This window comes from Pseudophryne corroboree, chromosome 11, assembly GCF_028390025.1.
Source record: "Pseudophryne corroboree isolate aPseCor3 chromosome 11, aPseCor3.hap2, whole genome shotgun sequence".
Classification (NCBI taxonomy): domain Eukaryota; kingdom Metazoa; phylum Chordata; class Amphibia; order Anura; family Myobatrachidae; genus Pseudophryne; species Pseudophryne corroboree.
In genome coordinates, this window is record NC_086454.1 from 164,921,269 (window position 1) to 164,942,413 (window position 21,145).

Here is a 21,145-nt window from a genome sequence, read left to right on the forward strand (position 1 = left end):
GCGGCTGATATGCAAATATGACAATGCAGAAAAACTGTCAATTCAATGCTAGGATAACATAAGGGGTGATGCTCCAACTGAAATTGGTCCTAGGCATTTGGGTTTCTAGTATTTATCTTCTCCTTAAAAATAGGTTACTTTTTATATATTATCATTGGTTTTAGACAAATATTCTACATAACACCTATTGCATCCCTGAGCTTATTAGAAACTTGAAATCATATATATAAAGTATTGAATTTCTTTTCTTTGCATTTAAAAGATGAGCTCAGTTCAGTAGAAGTCTTTGCTCAGTTGAAGGTTCCATGGTGCAATGGTTAGCACTCTGGACTTTGAATCCAGTAATCCGAGTTCAAATCTTGGTGGGACCTATTGTTGATTATTTCTCCTTTTGTTTAAAGCTCCATTTTCATTCAAAGTATGAGTATTGCAAATCTTCATTTACAATTCATATAAATTCCATAATTTTCAGTGGTGTCCTTTGTCTAAACTCATTTTTAAACTTTTCAAATCAGAAGTATGTCAAATATTTGGAAATAAGAAAAGATGCAATAAGAATGCAGAGATACATTACTTGTGCTCTGGTGTTTAGAAATTCTCCATTTTAATTTTTTTTACTTCAGTGTGCACTAATGAGAGGGGAGAACGTATATTCTTCTTCTAGTAACACCTAGTGCCCTCTATGTTTGAGCAGCAATATAATAACTGATTAATTTGCCTTTGCAAATCTTAGGTATGCCATATTGCTCGATTTGAGACAAAAGTCAATGAGCCATTTAGAGAAAAATCTTCATCAGCCAAAGGATGACACTCACGCTGGCTTCTGATATGGATTTGAAGAGATTTTATGATATATGTGTCTACTATGTTTTCAAGTATTCATGCTACACCGATGAGCAAGTAGCCAAAGCAGGGATCAAACCCATGACCTTGGCATTACGAGCACCCCGCTCTAACCAACTGCGCTAACTGGCCACAGTTGTTACTAGAAGCAAACACAAAACTGGCAAATGTACCTCAAAGCACAGAACATATTTTGTTTGCATAGCATTTAATTTTTCAAGGAACAGCTTAAGCCATAGAGTCACTTGAAGCATGGGTATCATAAGAATGCACCAGTTTCTTTCCACATTGCAAAATAAAAAATGATTAGATAGGATAACAACAAAGATTAATGCATCTAATAATAGTATAAAAATAGACAATTTAGACAAGGAGTAAATGCAATTCTAAGCAAAATCAATCTGATAAATCTAATGCACAATATTTCTTATCCATTTACAGATTGTTGATAAAGATAATCCCAGGATGTAATTCATTATGTGTTAAATTTAGTATGTTTTACCAAGTTGTGTATAAATAACTTTTAACACAAAAAATATATAATGGGGAAGTAGCTTAATGTGCCCTTTGGAAATAGAGAATGCTAGCACATTTTGGAATGCAAAGCTTAAGAAAATACAAACTTCAATCCATAGAAAAGCACTTTTTGTTCAGTCTACACTCTGTAATCATACTATAGCTTAATTTACAAATTGTGATGTCATAATCAGACTTAACTCACAAGAGACTTTCATCCTTGGTCTATAAAAAAAGGCAGTCCTTTGTTATAAAGCTTGAAACAATTGTAAGCAGCTAATATGCAAATATGACAATACAGAAAAGCTGTCAATTCAATGCTAGGATAACATAAGGGGTGATGCTCCAACTGAAATTGGTCCTAGGCATTTGGGTTTCTAGTATTTATCTTCTCCTTAAAAATAGGTTACTTTTTATATATTATCATTGATTTTCGACAAATATTCTACATAACACCTATTGCATCCCTGAGCTTATTAGAAACTTGAAATCATATATATAAAGTATTGAATTTCTTTTCTTTGCATTTAAAAGATGAGCTCAGTTCAGTAGAAGGCTTTGCTCAGTTGAAGGTTCCATGGTGCAATGGTTAGCACTCTGGACTTTGAATCCAGTAATCCGAGTTCAAATCTCGGTGAGATCTAATGTTGATTATTTCTCCATTTGTTTAAAGCTCCATTTTCATTCAAAGTATGAGTATTGCAAATCTTCATTTACAATTCATATAAATTCCATCATTTTCAGTGGTGTCCTTTGTCTAAACTCATTTTTAAACTTTTCAAATCAGAAATATGTCAAATATTTGGAAATAAGAAAAGATGCAATAAGAATGCAGAGATCCATTACTTGTGCTCTGGTCTTTAGAAATTCTCCATTTTAATTTTTTTTAATTCAGTGTGCACTAATGAGAGGGGAGAACGTATCTTCTTCTTCTAGTAACACCTAGTGCCCTCTATGTTTGAGCAGCAATATAATAACTGATTAATTTGCCCTTGCAAATCTTAGGTATGCCATATTGCTCGATTTGAGACAAAAGTCAATGAGCCATGTAGAGAAAAATCTTCATCAGCCAAAGGATGACACTCATGCTGGCTTCTGATATGGATTTGAAGAGATTTTGTGATATATGTGTCTATTATGTTTTCAAGTATTCATGCTACACCGATGAGTTTATTCCATTCTTGTCAATCAAGAAAAGCAAGTAGCCAAAACAGGGATCAAACCCATGACCTTGGCATTACGAGCGCCACACTCTAACCAACTGAGCTAACTGGCAACAGATGTTACTAGAAGCAAACACAAGACTGGCAAATGTACCTCAAAGCACAGAACATATTTTGTTTGCATAGCATTTAATTTTTCAAGGAACAGCTTAAGCCATAGAGTCACTTGAAGCATGGGTATCATAAAAATGCACCAGTTTCTTTCCACATTGCAAAATAAAAAAAATGATTAGATAGGACAACAACAAAGATTAATGCATCTAATAATAGTATAAAAATAGACAATTTAGACAAGGAGTAAATGCAATTCTAAGCAAAATCAATCTGATAAATCTAATGCACAATCTTTCTTATCCATTTACAGATTGTTGATAAAGATAACCCCAGGATGTAATTCGTTATGTGTTAAATTTAGTATGTTTTACCAAGTTGTGTATAAATAACTTTTAACACAAAAAATATATAATGGGGAAGTAGCTTAATGTGCCCTTTGGAAATAGAGAATGCTAGCACATTTTGGAATGCAAAGCTTAAGAAAATACAACTTAAATCCATAGGAAAGCACTTTTTGTTCAGTCTACACTCTGTAATCATACTATAGCTTAATTTACAAATTGTGATGTCATAATCAGACTTAACTCACAAGAGACTTTCATCCTTGGTCTATAAAAAAAGGCAGTCCTTTGTTATAAAGCTTGAAACAAATGTAAGCGGCTGATATGCAAATATGACAATACAGAAAAACTGTCAATTCAATGCTAGGATAACATAAGGGGTGATGCTCCAACTGAAATTGGTCCTAGGCATTTGGGTTTCTAGTATTTATCTTCTCCTTAAAAATAGGTTACTTTTTATATATTATCATTGGTTTTAGACAAATATTCTACATAACACCTATTGCATCCCTAAGCTTATTAGAAACTTGAAATCATATATATAAAGTATTGAATTTCTTTTCTTTGCATTTAAAAGATGAGCTCAGTTCAGTAGAAGTCTTCGCTCAGTTGAAGGTTCCATGGTGCAATGGTTAGCACTCTGGACTTTGAATCCAGTAATCCGAGTTCAAATCTCGGTGGGACCTTATGTTGATTATTTCTCCTTTTGTTTAAAGCTCCATTTTCATTCAAAGTATGAGTATTGCAAATCTTCATTTACAATTCATATAAATTCCATCATTTTCAGTGGTGTCCTTTGTCTAAACTCATTTTTAAACTTTTCAAATCAGAAGTATGTCAAATATTTGGAAATAAGAAAAGATGCAATAAGAATGCTGAGATCCATTACTTGTGCTCTGGTGTTTAGAAATTCTCCATTTTAATTTTTTTACTTCAGTGTGCACTAATGAGAGGTGAGAACGTATATTCTTCTTCTAGTAACACCTAGTGCCCTCTATGTTTGAGCAGCAATATAATAACTGATTAATTTGCCCTTGCAAATCTTAGGTATGCCATATTGCTCGATTTGAGACAAAAGTCAATGAGCCATATAGAGAAAAATCTTCATCAGTCAAAGGATGACACTCATGCTGGCTTCTGATATGGATTTGAAGAGATTTTGTGATATATGTGTCTATTATGTTTTCAAGTATTCATGCTACACCGATGAGCAAGTAGCCAAAGCAGGGATCAAACCCATGACCTTGGCATTACGAGCGCCACGCTCTAACCAACTGCGCTAACTGGCCACAGATGTTACTAGAAGCAAACACAAAACTGGCAAATGTACCTCAAAGCACAGAACATATTTTGTTTGCATAGCATTTAATTTTTCAAGGAACAGCTTAAGCCATAGAGTCACTTGAAGCATGGGTATCATAAAAATGCACCAGTTTCTTTCCACATTGCAAAACAAAAAAATTATTAGATAGGATAACAACAAAGATTAATGCATCTAATAATAGTATAAAAATAGACAATTTAGACAAGGAGTAAATGCAACTCTAAGCAAAATCAATCTGATAAATCTAATGCACAATCTTTCTTATCCATTTACAGATTGTTGATAAAGATAATCCCAGGATGTAATTCATTATGTGTTAAATTTAGTATGTTTTACCAAGTTGTGTATAAATAACTTTTAACACAAAAAATATATAATGGGGAAGTAGCTTAATGTGCCCTTTGGAAATAGAGAATGCTAGCACATTTTGGAATGCAAAGCTTAAGAAAATACAAACTTCAATCCATAGGAAAGCACTTTTTGTTCAGTCTACACTCTGTAATCATACTATAGCTTAATTTACAAATTGTGATGTCATAATCAGACTTAACTCACAAGAGACTTTCATCCTTGGTCTATAAAAAAAGGCAGTCCTTTGTTATAAAGCTTGAAACAATTGTAAGCGGCTGATATGCAAATATGACAATACAGAAAAACTGTCAATTCAATGCAAGGATAACATAAGGGGTGATGCTCCAACTGAAATTGGTCCTAGGCATTTGGGTTTCTAGTATTTATCTTCTCCTTAAAAATAGGTTACTTTTTATATATTATCATTGGTTTTAGACAAATATTCTACATAACACCTATTGCATCCCTGAGCTTATTAGAAACTTGAAATCATATATATAAAGTATTGAATTTCTTTTCTTTGCATTTAAAAGATGAGCTCAGTTCAGTGGAAGTATTTGCTCAGTTGAAGGTTCCATTGTGCAATGGTTAGCACTCTGGACTTTGAATCCAGTAATCCGAGTTCAAATCTCGGTGGGACCTAATGTTGATTATTTCTCCTTTTGTTTAAAGCTCCATTTTCATTCAAAGTATGAGTATTGCAAATCTTCATTTACAATTCATATAAATTCCATCATTTTCAGTGGTGTCCTTTGTCTAAACTCATTTTTAAACTTTTCAAATCAGAAGTATGTCAAATATTTGGAAATAAGAAAAGATGCAATAAGAATGCTGAGATACATTACTTGTGCTCTGGTGTTTAGAAATTCTCCATTTTAATTTTTTTTTCTTCAGTGTGCACTAATGAGAGGGGAGAACGTATATTCTTCTTCTAGTAACACATAGTGCCCTCTATGTTTGAGCAGCAATATAATAACTGATTAATTTGCCCTTGCAAATCTTAGGTATGCCATATTGCTCGATTTGAGACAAAAGTCAATGAGCCATGTAAAGAAAAATCTTCATCAGCCAAAGGATGACACTCATGCTGGCTTCTGATATGGATTTGAAGAGATTTTGTGATATATGTGTCTATTATGTTTTCAAGTATTCATGCTACACCGATGAGTTTATTCCATTCTTGTCCATCAAGAAAAGCAAGTAGCCAAAACAGGGATCGAACCCATGACCTTGGCATTACGAGCGCCACGCTCTAACCAACTGAGCTAACTGGCCACAGATGTTACTAGAAGCAAACACAAGACTGGCAAATGTACCTCAAAGCACAGAACATATTTTGTTTGCATAGCATTTAATTTTTCAAGGAACAGCTTAAGCCATAGAGTCACTTGAAGCATGGGTATCATAAAAATGCACCAGTTTCTTTCCACATTGCAAAATTAAAAAAAATGATTAGATAGGACAACAACAAAGATTAATGCATCTAATAATAGTATAAAAATAGACAATTTAGACAAGGAGTAAATGCAATTCTAAGCAAAATCAATCTGATAAATCTAATGCACAATCTTTCTTATCCATTTACAGATTGTTGATAAAGATAATCCCAGGATGTAATTCATTATGTGTTAAATTTAGTATGTTTTACCAAGTTGTGTATAAATAAATTTTAACACAAAAAATATATAATGGGGAAGTAGCTTAATGTGCCCTTTGGAAATAGAGAATGCTAGCACATTTTGGAATGCAAAGCTTAAGAAAATACAACTTAAATCCATAGGAAAGCACTTTTTGTTCAGTCTACACTCTGTAATCATACTATAGCTTAATTTACAAATTGTGATGTCATAATCAGACTTAACTCACAAGAGACTTTCATCCTTGGTCTATAAAAAAAGGCAGTCCTTTGTTATAAAGCTTGAAACAATTGTAAGCGGCAGATATGCAAATATGACAATACAGAAAAACTGTCAATTCAATGCTAGGATAACATAAGGGGTGATGCTCCAACTGAAATTGGTCCTAGGCATTTGGGTTTCTAGTATTTATCTTCTCCTTAAAAATAGGTTACTTTTTATATATTATCATTGGTTTTAGACAAATATTCTACATAACACCTATTGCATCCCTGAGCTTATTAGAAACTTGAAATCATATATATAAAGTATTGAATTTCTTTTCTTTGCATTTAAAAGATGAGCTCAGTTCAGTGGAAGTATTTGCTCAGTTGAAGGTTCCATTGTGCAATGGTTAGCACTCTGGACTTTGAATCCAGTAATCCGAGTTCAAATCTCGGTGGGACCTAATGTTGATTATTTCTCCTTTTGTTTAAAGCTCCATTTTCATTCAAAGTATGAGTATTGCAAATCTTCATTTACAATTCATATAAATTCCATCATTTTCAGTGGTGTCCTTTGTCTAAACTCATTTTTAAACTTTTCAAATCAGAAGTATGTCAAATATTTGGAAATAAGAAAAGATGCAATAAGAATGCTGAGATACATTACTTGTGCTCTGGTGTTTAGAAATTCTCCATTTTAATTTTTTACTTCAGTGTGCACTAATGAGAGGGGAGAACGTATATTCTTCTTCTAGTAACACCTAGTGCCCTCTATGTTTGAGCAGCAATATAATAACTGATTAATTTGCCCTTGCAAATCTTAGGTATGCCATATTGCTCGATTTGAGACAAAAGTCAATGAGCCATGTAGAGAAAAATCTTCATCAGCCAAAGGATGACACTCATGCTGGCTTCTGATATGGATTTGAAGAGATTTTGTGATATATGTGTCTATTATGTTTTCAAGTATTCATGCTACACCGATGAGCTTATTCCATTCTTGTCCATCAAGAAAAGCAAGTAGCCAAAACAGGGATCAAACCCATGACCTTGGCATTACGAGCGCCACACTCTAACCAACTGAGCTAACTGGCCACAGATGTTACTAGAAGCAAACACAAGACTGGCAAATGTACCTCAAAGCACAGAACATATTTTGTTTGCATAGCATTTAGTTTTTCAAGGAACAGCTTAAGCCATAGAGTCACTTGAAGCATGGGTATCATAAAAATGCACCAGTTTCTTTCCACATTGCAAAATAAAAAAAATGATTAGATAGGACAACAACAAAGATTAATGCATCTAATAATAGTATAAAAATAGACAATTTAGACAAGGAGTAAATGCAATTCTAAGCAAAATCAATCTGATAAATCTAATGCACAATCTTTCTTATCCATTTACAGATTGTTGATAAAGATAACCCCAGGATGTAATTCGTTATGTGTTAAATTTAGTATGTTTTACCAAGTTGTGTATAAATAACTTTTAACACAAAAAATATATAATGGGGAAGTAGCTTAATGTGCCCTTTGGAAATAGAGAATGCTAGCACATTTTGGAATGCAAAGCTTAAGAAAATACAACTTAAATCCATAGCAAAGCACTTTTTGTTCAGTCTACACTCTGTAATCATACTATAGCTTAATTTACAAATTGTGATGTCATAATCAGACTTAACTCACAAGAGACTTTCATCCTTGGTCTATAAAAAAAGGCAGTCCTTTGTTATAAAGCTTGAAACAAATGTAAGCGGCTGATATGCAAATATGACAATACAGAAAAACTGTCAATTCAATGCTAGGATAACATAAGGGGTGATGCTCCAACTGAAATTGGTCCTAGGCATTTGGGTTTCTAGTATTTATCTTCTCCTTAAAAATAGGTTACTTTTTATATATTATCATTGGTTTTAGACAAATATTCTACATAACACCTATTGCATCCCTGAGCTTATTAGAAACTTGAAATCATATATATAAAGTATTGAATTTCTTTTCTTTGCATTTAAAAGATGAGCTCAGTTCAGTGGAAGTATTTGCTCAGTTGAAGGTTCCATTGTGCAATGGTTAGCACTCTGGACTTTGAATCCAGTAATCCGAGTTCAAATCTCGGTGGGACCTAATGTTGATTATTTCTCCTTTTGTTTAAAGCTCCATTTTCATTCAAAGTATGAGTATTGCAAATCTTCATTTACAATTCATATAAATTCCATCATTTTCAGTGGTGTCCTTTGTCTAAACTCATTTTTAAACTTTTCAAATCAGAAGTATGTCAAATATTTGGAAATAAGAAAAGATGCAATAAGAATGCTGAGATACATTACTTGTGCTCTGGTGTTTAGAAATTCTCCATTTTAATTTTTTACTTCAGTGTGCACTAATGAGAGGGGAGAACGTATATTCTTCTTCTAGTAACACCTAGTGCCCTCTATGTTTGAGCAGCAATATAATAACTGATTAATTTGCCCTTGCAAATCTTAGGTATGCCATATTGCTCGATTTGAGACAAAAGTCAATGAGCCATGTAGAGAAAAATCTTCATCAGCCGAAAGGATGACACTCATGCTGGCTTCTGATATGGATTTGAAGAGATTTTGTGATATATGTGTCTATTATGTTTTCAAGTATTCATGCTACACCGATGAGCTTATTCCATTCTTGTCCATCAAGAAAAGCAAGTAGCCAAAACAGGGATCAAACCCATGACCTTGGCATTACGAGCGCCACACTCTAACCAACTGAGCTAACTGGCCACAGATGTTACTAGAAGCAAACACAAGACTGGCAAATGTACCTCAAAGCACAGAACATATTTTGTTTGCATAGCATTTAGTTTTTCAAGGAACAGCTTAAGCCATAGAGTCACTTGAAGCATGGGTATCATAAAAATGCACCAGTTTCTTTCCACATTGCAAAATAAAAAAAATGATTAGATAGGACAACAACAAAGATTAATGCATCTAATAATAGTATAAAAATAGACAATTTAGACAAGGAGTAAATGCAATTCTAAGCAAAATCAATCTGATAAATCTAATGCACAATCTTTCTTATCCATTTACAGATTGTTGATAAAGATAACCCCAGGATGTAATTCGTTATGTGTTAAATTTAGTATGTTTTACCAAGTTGTGTATAAATAACTTTTAACACAAAAAATATATAATGGGGAAGTAGCTTAATGTGCCCTTTGGAAATAGAGAATGCTAGCACATTTTGGAATGCAAAGCTTAAGAAAATACAACTTAAATCCATAGCAAAGCACTTTTTGTTCAGTCTACACTCTGTAATCATACTATAGCTTAATTTACAAATTGTGATGTCATAATCAGACTTAACTCACAAGAGACTTTCATCCTTGGTCTATAAAAAAAGGCAGTCCTTTGTTATAAAGCTTGAAACAAATGTAAGCGGCTGATATGCAAATATGACAATACAGAAAAACTGTCAATTCAATGCTAGGATAACATAAGGGGTGATGCTCCAACTGAAATTGGTCCTAGGCATTTGGGTTTCTAGTATTTATCTTCTCCTTAAAAATAGGTTACTTTTTATATATTATCATTGGTTTTAGACAAATATTCTACATAACACCTATTGCATCCCTCAGCTTATTAGAAACTTGAAATCATATATATAAAGTATTGAATTTCTTTTCTTTGCATTTAAAAGATGAGCTCAGTTCAGTAGAAATCTTTGCTCAGTTGAGGGTTCCATGGTATAATGGTTAGCACTCTGGACTTTGAATCAAGTAATCTGAGTTCAAATCTCGGTGGGACCTAATGTTGATTATTTCTCCTTTTGTTTAAAGCTCCATTTTCATTCAAAGTATGAGTATTGCAAATCTTCATTTACAATTCATATAAATTCCATCATTTTCAGTGGTGTCCTTTGTCTAAACTCATTTTTAAACTTTTCAAATCAGAAGTATGTCAAATATTTGGAAATAAGAAAAGATGCAATAAGAATGCAGAGATCCATTACTTGTGCTCTGGTGTTTAGAAATTCTCCATTTTAATTTTTTTACTTCAGTGTGCACTAATGAGAGGGGAGAACGTATATTCTTCTTCTAGTAACACCTAGTGCCCTCTATGTTTGAGCAGCAATATAATAACTGATTAATTTGCCCTTGCAAATCTTAGATATGCCATATTGCTCGATTTGAGACAAAAGTCAATGAGCCATGTAGAGAAAAATCTTCATCAGCCAAAGGATGACACTCTTGCTGGCTTCTGATATGGATTTGAAGAGATTTTGTGATATATGTGTCTATTATGTTTTCAAGTATTCATGCTACACCGATGAGCTTATTCCATTCTTGTCCATCAAGAAAAGCAAGTAACCAAAACAGGGACCGAACCCATGACCTTGGCATTACAAGCTCCATGCTTTAACTAACTGAGCTAACTGGCCACAGATGTTACTAGAAGCAAACACAAAACTGGCAAATGTACCTCAAAGCACAGAACATATTTTGTTTGCATAGCATTTAATTTTTCAAGGAACAGCTTAAGCCATAGAGTCACTTGAAGCATGGGTATCATAAAAATGCACCAGTTTCTTTCCACATTGCAAAATTAAAAAAAATGATTAGATAGGACAACAACAAAGATTAATGCATCTAATAATAGTATAAAAATAGACAATTTAGACAAGGAGTAAATGCAATTCTAAGCAAAATCAATCTGATAAATCTAATGCACAATCTTTCTTATCCATTTACAGATTGTTGATAAAGATAATCCCAGGATGTAATTCATTATGTGTTAAATTTAGTATGTTTTACCAAGTTGTGTATAAATAACTTTTAACACAAAAAATATATAATGGGGAAGTAGCTTAATGTGCCCTTTGGAAATAGAGAATGCTAGCACATTTTGGAATGCAAAGCTTAAGAAAATACAACTTAAATCCATAGGAAAGCACTTTTTGTTCAGTCTACACTCTGTAATCATACTATAGCTTAATTTACAAATTGTGAAGTCATAATCAGACTTAACTCACAAGAGACTTTCATCCTTGGTCTATAAAAAAAGGCAGTCCTTTGTTATAAAGCTTGAAACAATTGTAAGCGGCTGATATGCAAATATGACAATACAGAAAAACTGTCAATTCAATGCTAGGATAACATAAGGGGTGATGCTCCAACTGAAATTGGTCCTAGGCATTTGGGTTTCTAGTATTTATCTTCTCCTTAAAAATAGGTTACTTTTTATATATTATCATTGGTTTTAGACAAATATTCTACATAACACCTATTGCATCCCTGAGCTTATTAGAAACTTGAAATCATATATATAAAGTATTGAATTTCTTTTCTTTGCATTTAAAAGATGAGCTCAGTTCAGTGGAAGTATTTGCTCAGTTGGAGGTTCCATTGTGCAATGGTTAGCACTCTGGACTTTAAATCCAGTAATCCGAGTTCAAATCTCGGTGGGACCTAATGTTGATTATTTCTCCTTTTGTTTAAAGCTCCATTTTCATTCAAAGTATGAGTATTGCAAATCTTCATTTACAATTCATATAAATTCCATCATTTTCAGTGGTGTCCTTTGTCTAAACTCATTTTTAAACTTTTCAAATCAGAAGTATGTCAAATATTTGGAAATAAGAAAAGATGCAATAAGAATGCTGAGATCCATTACTTGTGCTCTGGTGTTTAGAAATTCTCCATTTTAATTTTTTTACTTCAGTGTGCACTAATGAGAGGGGAGAACGTATATTCTTCTTCTAGTAACACATAGTGCCCTCTATGTTTGAGCAGCAATATAATAACTGATTAATTTGCCCTTGCAAATCTTAGGTATGCCATATTGCTCGATTTGAGACAAAAGTCAATGAGCCATGTAGAGAAAAATCTTCATCAGCCAAAGGATGACACACATGCTGGCTTCTGATATGGATTTGAAGAGATTTTGTGATATATGTGTCTATTATGTTTTCAAGTATTCATGCTACACCGATGAGCTTATTCCATTCTTGTCCATCAAGAAAAGCAAGTAGCCAAAACAGGGATCGAACCCATGAACTTGGCATTACGAGTGCCACGCTTTAATCAACTGAGCTAACTGGCCACAGATGTTACTGGAAGCAAACACAAAACTGGCAAATGTACCTCAAAGCACAGAACATATTTTGTTTGCATAGCATTTAATTTTTCAAGGAACAGCTTTAGCCATAGAGTCACTTGAAGCATGGGTATCATAAAAATGCACCAGTTTCTTTCCACATTGCAAAATTAAAAAAATTATTAGATAGGACAACAACAAAGATTAATGCATCTAATAATAGTATAAAAATAGACAATTTAGACAAGGAGTAAATGCAATTCTAAGCAAAATCAATCTGATAAATCTAATGCACAATCTTTCTTATCCATTTACAGATTGTTGATAAAGATAATCCCAGGATGTAATTCATTATGTGTTAAATTTAGTATGTTTTACCAAGTTGTGTATAAATAACTTTTAACACAAAAAATATATAATGGGGAAGTAGCTTAATGTGCCCTTTGGAAATAGAGAATGCTAGCACATGTTGGAATGCAAAGCTTAAGAAAATACAAACTTCAATCCATAGGAAAGCACTTTTTGTTCAGTCTACACTCTGTAATCATACAATAGCTTAATTTACAAATTGTGATGTCATAATCAGACTTAACTCACAAGAGACTTTCATCCTTGGTCTATAAAAAAGGCAGTCCTCTGTTCTAAAGCTTGAAACAATTGTAAGTGGCTGATATGCAAATATGACAATACAGAAAAACTGTCAATTCAATGCTAGGATAACATAAGGGGTGATGCTCCAACTGAAATTGGTCCTAGGCATTTGGGTTTCTAGAATTTATCTTCTCCTTAAAAATAGGTTACTTTTTATATATTATCATTGGTTTTAGACAAATATTCTACATAACACCTATTGCATCCCTGAGCTTATTAGAAACTTGAAATCATATATATAAAGTATTGAATTTCTTTTCTTTGCATTTAAAAGATGAGCTCAGTTCAGTAGAAGTCTTTGCTCAGTTGAGGGTTCCATGGTGTAATGGTTAGCCCTCTGGACTTTGAATCCAGTAATCCAAGTTCAAATCTCGGTGAGATCTAATGTTGATTATTTCTCCTTTTGTTTAAAGCTCCATTTTCATTCAAAGTATGAGTATTGCAAATCTTCATTTACAATTCATATAAATTCCATCATTTTCAGTGGTGTCCTTTGTCTAAACTCATTTTTAAACTTTTCAAATCAGAAGTATGTCAAATATTTGGAAATAAGAAAAGATGCAATCTGAATGCAGAGATCCATTACTTGTGCTCTGGTGTTTAGAAATTCTCCATTTTAATTTTTTTTACTTCAGTGTGCACTAATGAGAGGGGAGAACGTATCTTCTTCTTCTAGTAACACCTAGTGCCCTCTATGTTTGAGCAGCAATATAATAACTGATTAATTTGCCCTTGCAAATCTTAGGTATGCCATATTGCTCGATTTGAGACAAAAGTCAATGAGCCATGAAGAGAAAAATCTTCATCAGCCAAAGAATGACACTCATGCTGGCTTCTGATATGGATTTGAAGAGATTTTGTGATATATGTGTCTATTATGTTTTCAAGTATTCATGCTACACCGATGAACTTATTCCATTCTTGTCCATCAAGAAAAGCAAGTAGCCAAAACAGGGATCAAACCCATGACCTTGGCATTACAAGTGCCACGCTTTAATCAACTGAGCTAACTGGCCACATATGTTACAAAAAGCAAACACAAAACTGGCAAATGTACCTCAAAGCACAGAACATATTTTGTTTGCATAGCATTTAATTTTTCAAGGAACAGCTTAAGCCATAGAGTCACTTGAAGCATGGGTATCATAAAAATGCACCAGTTTCTTTCCACATTGCAAAATTAAAAAAATTATTAGATAGGACAACAACAAAGATTAATGCATCTAATAATAGTATAAAAATAGACAATTTAGACAAGGAGTAAATGCAATTCTAAGCAAAATCATTCTGATAAATCTAATGCACAATCTTTCTTATCCATTTACAGATTGTTGATAAAGATAATCCCAGGATGTAATTCATTATGTGTTAAATTTAGTATGTTTTACCAAGTTGTGTATAAATAACTTTTAACACAAAAAATATATAATGGGGAAGTAGCTTAATGTGCCCTTTGGAAATAGAGAATGCTAGCACATTTTGGAATGCAAAGCTTAAGAAAATACAAACTTCAATCCATCGGAAAGCACGTTTTGTTCAGTCTACACTCTGTAATCATACTATAACTTAATTTACAAATTGTGATGTCATAATCAGACTTAACTCACAAGAGACTTTCATCCTTGGTCTATAAAAAAGGCAGTCCTCTGTTATAAAGCTTGAAACAATTGTAAGTGGCTGATATGCAAAAATGACAATACAGAAAAACTGTCAATTCAATGCTAGGATAACATAAGGGGTGATGCTCCAACTGAAATTGGTCCTAGGCATTTGGGTTTCTAGTATTTATCTTCTCCTTAAAAATAGGTTACTTTTTACATATTATCATTGGTTTTAGACAAATATTCTACATAACACCTATTGCATCCCTGAGCTTATCAGAAACTTGAAATCATATATATAAAGTATTGAATTTCTTTTCTTTGCATTTAAAAGATGAGCTCAGTTCAGTAGAAGTCTTTGCTCAGTTGAGGGTTCCATGGTGTAATGGTTAGCACTCTGGACTTTGAATCCAGTAATCCGAGTTCAAATCTCGGTGAGATCTAATGTTGATTATTTCTCTTTTTGTTTAAAGCTCCATTTTCATTCAAAGTATGAGTATTGCAAATCTTCATTTACAATTCATATAAATTCCATCATTTTCAGTGGTGTCCTTTGTCTAAACTCATTTTTAAACTTTTCAAATCAGAAGTATGTCAAATATTTGGAAATAAGAAAAGATGCAATAAGAATGCAGAGATCCATTACTTGTGCTCTGGTGTTTAGAAATTCTCCATTTTAATTTTTTTTACTTCAGTGTGCACTAATGAGAGGGGAGAACGTATCTTCTTCTTCTAGTAACACCTAGTGCCCTCTATGTTTGAGCAGCAATATAATAACTGATTAATTTGCCCTTGCAAATCTTAGGTATGCCATATTGCTCGATTTGAGACAAAAGTCAATGAGCCATGTAGAGAAAAATCTTCATCAGCCAAAGGATGACACTTATGCTGTCTTCTGATATGGATTTGAAGAGATTTTGTGATATATGTGTCTATTATGTTTTCAAGTATTCATGCTATACCGATGAGCAAGTAGCCAAAAAAGGGATCAAACCCAAGCCCTTGGTTTTTTACGAGCGCCACGCTCTAACCAACTGCGCTAACTGGCCACAGATGTTACTAGAAGCAAACACAAAACTGGCAAATGTACCTCAAAGCACAGAACATATTTTGTTTGCATAGCATTTAATTTTTCAAGGAACAGCTTAAGCCATAGAGTCACTTGAAGCATGGGTATCATAAAAATGCACCAGTTTCTTTCCACATTGCAAAATAAAAAAATGATTAGATAGGATAACAACAAAGATTAATGCATCTAATAATAGTATAAAAATAGACAATTTAGACAAGGAGTAAATGCAATTCTAAGCAAAATCAATCTGATAAATCTAATGCACAATCTTTCTTATCCATTTACAGATTGTTGATAAAGATAATCCCAGGATGTAATTCATTATGTGTTAAATTAAGTATGTTTTACCAAGTTGTGTATAAATAACTTTTAACACAAAAAATATATAATGGGGAAGTAGCTAAATGTGCCCTTTGGAAATAGAGAATGCTAGCACATTTTGGAATGCAAAGCTTAAGAAAATACAAACTTCAATCCATAGGAAAGCACTTTTTGTTCAGTCTACACTCTGTAATCATACTATAGCTTAATTTACAAATTGTGATGTCATAATCAGACTTAACTCACAAGAGACTTTCATCCTTGGTCTATAAAAAAGGCAATCCTCTGTTATAAAGCTTGAAACAATTGTAAGTGGCTGATATGCAAATATGACAATACAGAAAAACTGTCAATTCAATGCTAGGATAACATAAGGGGTGATGCTCCAACTGAAATTGGTCCTAGGCATTTGGGTTTCTAGTATTTATCTTCTCCTTAAAAATAGGTTACTTTTTATATATTATCATTGGTTTTAGACAAATATTCTACATAACACCTATTGCATCCCTGAGCTTATTAGAAACTTGAAATCATATATATAAAGTATTGAATTTCTTTTATTTGCATTTAAAAGATGAGCTCAGTTCAGTAGAAGTCTTTGCTCAGTTGAGGGTTTCATGGTGTAATGGTTAGCACTCTGGACTTTGAATACAGTAATCCGAGTTCTAATCTCGGTGGGACCTAATGTTGATTATTTCTCCTTTTGTTTAAAGCTCCATTTTCATTCAAAGTATGAGTATTGCAAATCTTCATTTACAATTCATATAAATTCCATCCTTTTCAGTAGTGTCCTTTGTCTAAACTCATTTTTAAACTTTTCAAATCAGAAGTATGTCAAATATTTGGAAATAAGAAAAGATGCAATAAGAATGCAGAGATCCATTACTTGTGCTCTGGTGTTTAGAAATTCTCCATTTTAATTTTTTTTACTTTAGTGTGCTTTAATGAGAGGGGAGAATGTATCTTCTTCTTCTAGTAGCACCTAGTGCCCTCTATGTTTGAGCAGCAATATAATTTCTGATTAATTTGCCCTTGCAAATCTTAGGTATGCCATATTGCTCAATTTGAGACAAAAGTCAATGAGCCATGTAGAGAAAAATCTTCATCAGCCAAAGGATGACACTCATGCTGGCTTCTGATATGGATTTGAAGAGATTTTGTGATATATGTGTCTATTATGTTTTCAAGTATTCATGCTACACCGATGAGTTTATTCCATTCTTGTCCATCAAGAAAAGCAAGTAGCCAAAACAGGGATCGAACCCATGACCTTGGCATTACGAGCGCCACGCTCTAACCAACTGAGCTAACTGGCCACAGATGTTACTAGAAGCAAACACAAGTCTGGCAAATGTACCTCAAAGCACAGAACATATTTTGTTTGCATAGCATTTAATTTTTCAAGGAACAGCTTAAGCCATAGAGTCACTTGAAGCATGGGTATCATAAAAATGCACCAGTTTCTTTCCACATTGCAAAATTAAAAAAAATGATTAGATAGGACAACAACAAAGATTAATGCATCTAATAATAGTATAAAAATAGACAATTTAGACAAGGAGTAAATGCAATTCTAAGCAAAATCAATCTGATAAATCTAATGCACAATCTTTCTTATCCATTTACAGATTGTTGATAAAGATAATCCCAGGATGTAATTCATTATGTGTTAAATTTAGTATGTTTTACCAAGTTGTGTATAAATAACTTTTAACACAAAAAATATATAATGGGGAAGTAGCTTAATGTGCCCTTTGGAAATAGAGAATGCTAGCACATTTTGGAATGCAAAGCTTAAGAAAATACAAACTTCAATCCATAGGAAAGCACTTTTTGTTCAGTCTACACTCTGTAATCATACTATAGCTTAATTTACAAATTGTGATGTCATAATCAGACTTAACTCACAAGAGACTTTCATCCTTGGTCTATAAAAAAAAAGGCAGTCCTTTGTTATAAAGATTGAAACAATTGTAAGCGGCTGATATGCAAATATGACAATACAGAAAAACTGTCAATTCAATGCTAGGATAACATAAGGGGTGATGCTCCAACTGAAATTGGTCCTAGGCATTTGGGTTTCTAGTATTTATCTTCTACTTAAAAATAGGTTACTTTTTATATATTATAATTGGTTTTAGACAAATATTCTACATAACAACTATTGCATCCCTGAGCTTATTAGAAACTTGAAATCATATATATAAAGTATTGAATTTCTTTTCTTTGCATTTAAAAGATGAGCTCAGTTCAATGTAAGTATTTGCTCAGTTGAAGGTTCCATTGTGCAATGGTTAGCTCTCTGGACTTTGAATCCAGTAATCCGAGTTCAAATCTCGGTGGGACCTAATGTTGATTATTTCTCCTTTTGTTTAAAGCTCCATTTTCATTCAAAGTATGAGTATTGCAAATCTTCATTTACAATTCATATAAATTCCATCATTTTCAGTGGTGTCCTTTGTCTAAACTCATTTTTAAACTTTTCAAATCAGAAGTATGTCAAATATTTGGAAATAAGAAAAGATGCAATAAGAATGCTGAGATCCATTACTTGTGCTCTGGTGTTTAGAAATTCTCCATTTTAATTTTTTTACTTCAGTGTGCACTAATGAGAGGGGAGAACGTATATTCTTCTTCTAGTAACACCTAGTGCCCTCTATGTTTGAGCAGCAATATAATAACTGATTAATTTGCCCTTGCAAATCTTAGGTATGCCATATTGCTCGATTTGAGACAAAAGTCAATGAGCCATGTGGAGAAAAATCTTCATCAGCCAAAGGATGACACTCATGCTGGCTTCTGATATGGATTTGAAGAGATTTTGTGATATATGTGTCTATTATGTTTTCAAGTATTCATGCTACACCGATGAGCTTATTCCATTCTTGTCCATCAAGAAAAGCAAGTAGCCAAAACAGGGATCAAACCCATGACCTTGGCATTACGAGCGCCACACTCTAACCAACTGAGCTAACTGGCCACAGATGTTACGAGAAGCAAACACAAGACTGGCAAATGTACCTCAAAGCACAGAACATATTTTGTTTGCATAGCATTTAATTTTTCAAGGAACAGCTTAAGCCATAGAGTCACTTGAAGCATGGGTATCATAAAAATGCACCAGTTTCTTTCCACATTGCAAAATAAAAAAAATGATTAGATAGGACAACAACAAAGATTAATGCATCTAATAATAGTATAAAAATAGACAATTTAGACAAGGAGTAAATGCAATTCTAAGCAAAATCAATCTGATAAATCTAATGCACAATCTTTCTTATCCATTTACAGATTGTTGATAAAGATAACCCCAGGATGTAATTCGTTATGTGTTAAATTTAGTATGTTTTACCAAGTTGTGTATAAATAACTTTTAACACAAAAAATATATAATGGGGAAGTAGCTTAATGTGCCCTTTGGAAGTAGAGAATGCTAGCACATTTTGGAATGCAAAGCTTAAGAAAATACAACTTAAATCCATAGCAAAGCACTTTTTGTTCAGTCTACACTCTGTAATCATACTATAGCTTAATTTACAAATTGTGATGTCATAATCAGACTTAACTCACAAGAGACTTTCATCCTTGGTCTATAAAAAAAGGCAGTCCTTTGTTATAAAGCTTGAAACAAATGTAAGCGGCTGATATGCAAATATGACAATACAGAAAAACTGTCAATTCAATGCTAGGATAACATAAGGGGTGATGCTCCAACTGAAATTGGTCCTAGGCATTTGGGTTTCTAGTATTTATCTTCTCCTTAAAAATAGGTTACTTTTTATATATTATCATTGGTTTTAGACAAATATTCTACATAACACCTATTGCATCCCTGAGCTTATTAGAAACTTGAAATCATATATATAAAGTATTGAATTTCTTTTCTTTGCATTTAAAAGATGAGCTCAGTTCAGTAGAAGTCTTTGCTCAGTTGAAGGTTCCATGGTGCAATGGTTAGCACTCTGAACTTTGAAACCAGTAATCTGAGTTCAAATCTCGGTGAGACCTAATGTTGATTATTTCTCCTTTTGTTTAAAGCTCCATTTTCATTCAAAGTATGAGTATTGCAAATCTTCAATTACAATTCATATAAATTCCATCATTTTCAGTAGTGTCCTTTGTCTAAACTCATTTTTAAACTTTTCAAATCAGAAGTATGTCAAATATTTGGAAATAAGAAAAGATGCAATAAGAATGCTGAGATCCATTACTTGTGCTCTGGTGTTTAGAAATTCTCCATTTTAATTTTTTTACTTCAGTGTGCACTAATGAGAGGGGAGAACGTATATTCTTCTTCTAGTAACACATAGTGCCCTCTATGTTTGAGCAGCAATATAATAACTGATTAATTTGCCCTTGCAAATCTTAGGTATGCCATATTGCTCGATTTGAGACAAAAGTCAATGAGCCATATAGAGAAAAATCTTCATCAGCCAAAGGATGACACTCATGCTGGCTTCTGATATGGATTTGAAGAGATTTTGTGATATATGTGTTTATTATGTTTTCAAGTATTCATGCTACACTGATGAGCAAGTAGCCAAAGCAGGGCTCAAACCCATGACCTTGGCATTACAAGCGCCACGCTCTAACCAACTGCGCTAACTGGCCACAGATGTTACTAGAAGCAAACACAAAACTGGCAAATGTACCTCAAAGCACAGAACATATTTTGTTTGCATAGCATTTAATTTTTCAAGGAACAGCTTAAGCCATAGAGTCACTTGAAGCATGGGTATCATAAAAATGCACCAGTTTCTTTCCACATTGCAAAATAAAAAAATTATTAGATAGGATAACAACAAAGATTTATGCATCTAATAAAAGTATAAAAATAGACAATTTAGACAAGGAGTAAATGCAACTCTAAGCAAAATCAATCTGATAAATCTAATGCACAATCTTTCTTATCCATTTACAGATTGTTGATAAAGATAA

General features: G+C 33.1%; 10 non-coding genes across 10 annotated transcripts; 8 read left to right on the plus strand and 2 right to left on the minus strand.

Moving 5' to 3' along the window:
* The first annotated feature begins 299 nt into the window (after window positions 1–299).
* Window positions 300–371, plus strand: TRNAQ-UUG (transfer RNA glutamine (anticodon UUG)). The gene has a single exon. It is a non-coding gene; the product is annotated as a tRNA-Gln (tRNA).
* Window positions 372–1,930: 1,559 nt separating this feature from the next.
* Window positions 1,931–2,002, plus strand: TRNAQ-UUG (transfer RNA glutamine (anticodon UUG)). Its single transcript has one exon. It is a non-coding gene; the product is annotated as a tRNA-Gln (tRNA).
* A 1,589-nt stretch (window positions 2,003–3,591) lies between these two features.
* Window positions 3,592–3,663, plus strand: TRNAQ-UUG (transfer RNA glutamine (anticodon UUG)). The gene has a single exon. It is a non-coding gene; the product is annotated as a tRNA-Gln (tRNA).
* Window positions 3,664–5,222: 1,559 nt separating this feature from the next.
* TRNAQ-UUG (transfer RNA glutamine (anticodon UUG)) lies at window positions 5,223–5,294 on the plus strand. The gene has a single exon. It is a non-coding gene; the product is annotated as a tRNA-Gln (tRNA).
* Window positions 5,295–5,853: 559 nt separating this feature from the next.
* Window positions 5,854–5,927, minus strand: TRNAT-CGU (transfer RNA threonine (anticodon CGU)). The gene has a single exon. It is a non-coding gene; the product is annotated as a tRNA-Thr (tRNA).
* A 957-nt stretch (window positions 5,928–6,884) lies between these two features.
* TRNAQ-UUG (transfer RNA glutamine (anticodon UUG)) lies at window positions 6,885–6,956 on the plus strand. Its single transcript has one exon. It is a non-coding gene; the product is annotated as a tRNA-Gln (tRNA).
* Window positions 6,957–8,543: 1,587 nt separating this feature from the next.
* On the plus strand, window positions 8,544–8,615 carry TRNAQ-UUG (transfer RNA glutamine (anticodon UUG)). Its single transcript has one exon. It is a non-coding gene; the product is annotated as a tRNA-Gln (tRNA).
* Window positions 8,616–15,185: 6,570 nt separating this feature from the next.
* On the plus strand, window positions 15,186–15,257 carry TRNAQ-UUG (transfer RNA glutamine (anticodon UUG)). Its single transcript has one exon. It is a non-coding gene; the product is annotated as a tRNA-Gln (tRNA).
* Window positions 15,258–17,449: 2,192 nt separating this feature from the next.
* Window positions 17,450–17,523, minus strand: TRNAT-CGU (transfer RNA threonine (anticodon CGU)). Its single transcript has one exon. It is a non-coding gene; the product is annotated as a tRNA-Thr (tRNA).
* Window positions 17,524–18,483: 960 nt separating this feature from the next.
* TRNAQ-UUG (transfer RNA glutamine (anticodon UUG)) lies at window positions 18,484–18,555 on the plus strand. The gene has a single exon. It is a non-coding gene; the product is annotated as a tRNA-Gln (tRNA).
* Window positions 18,556–21,145: the final 2,590 nt, after the last annotated feature.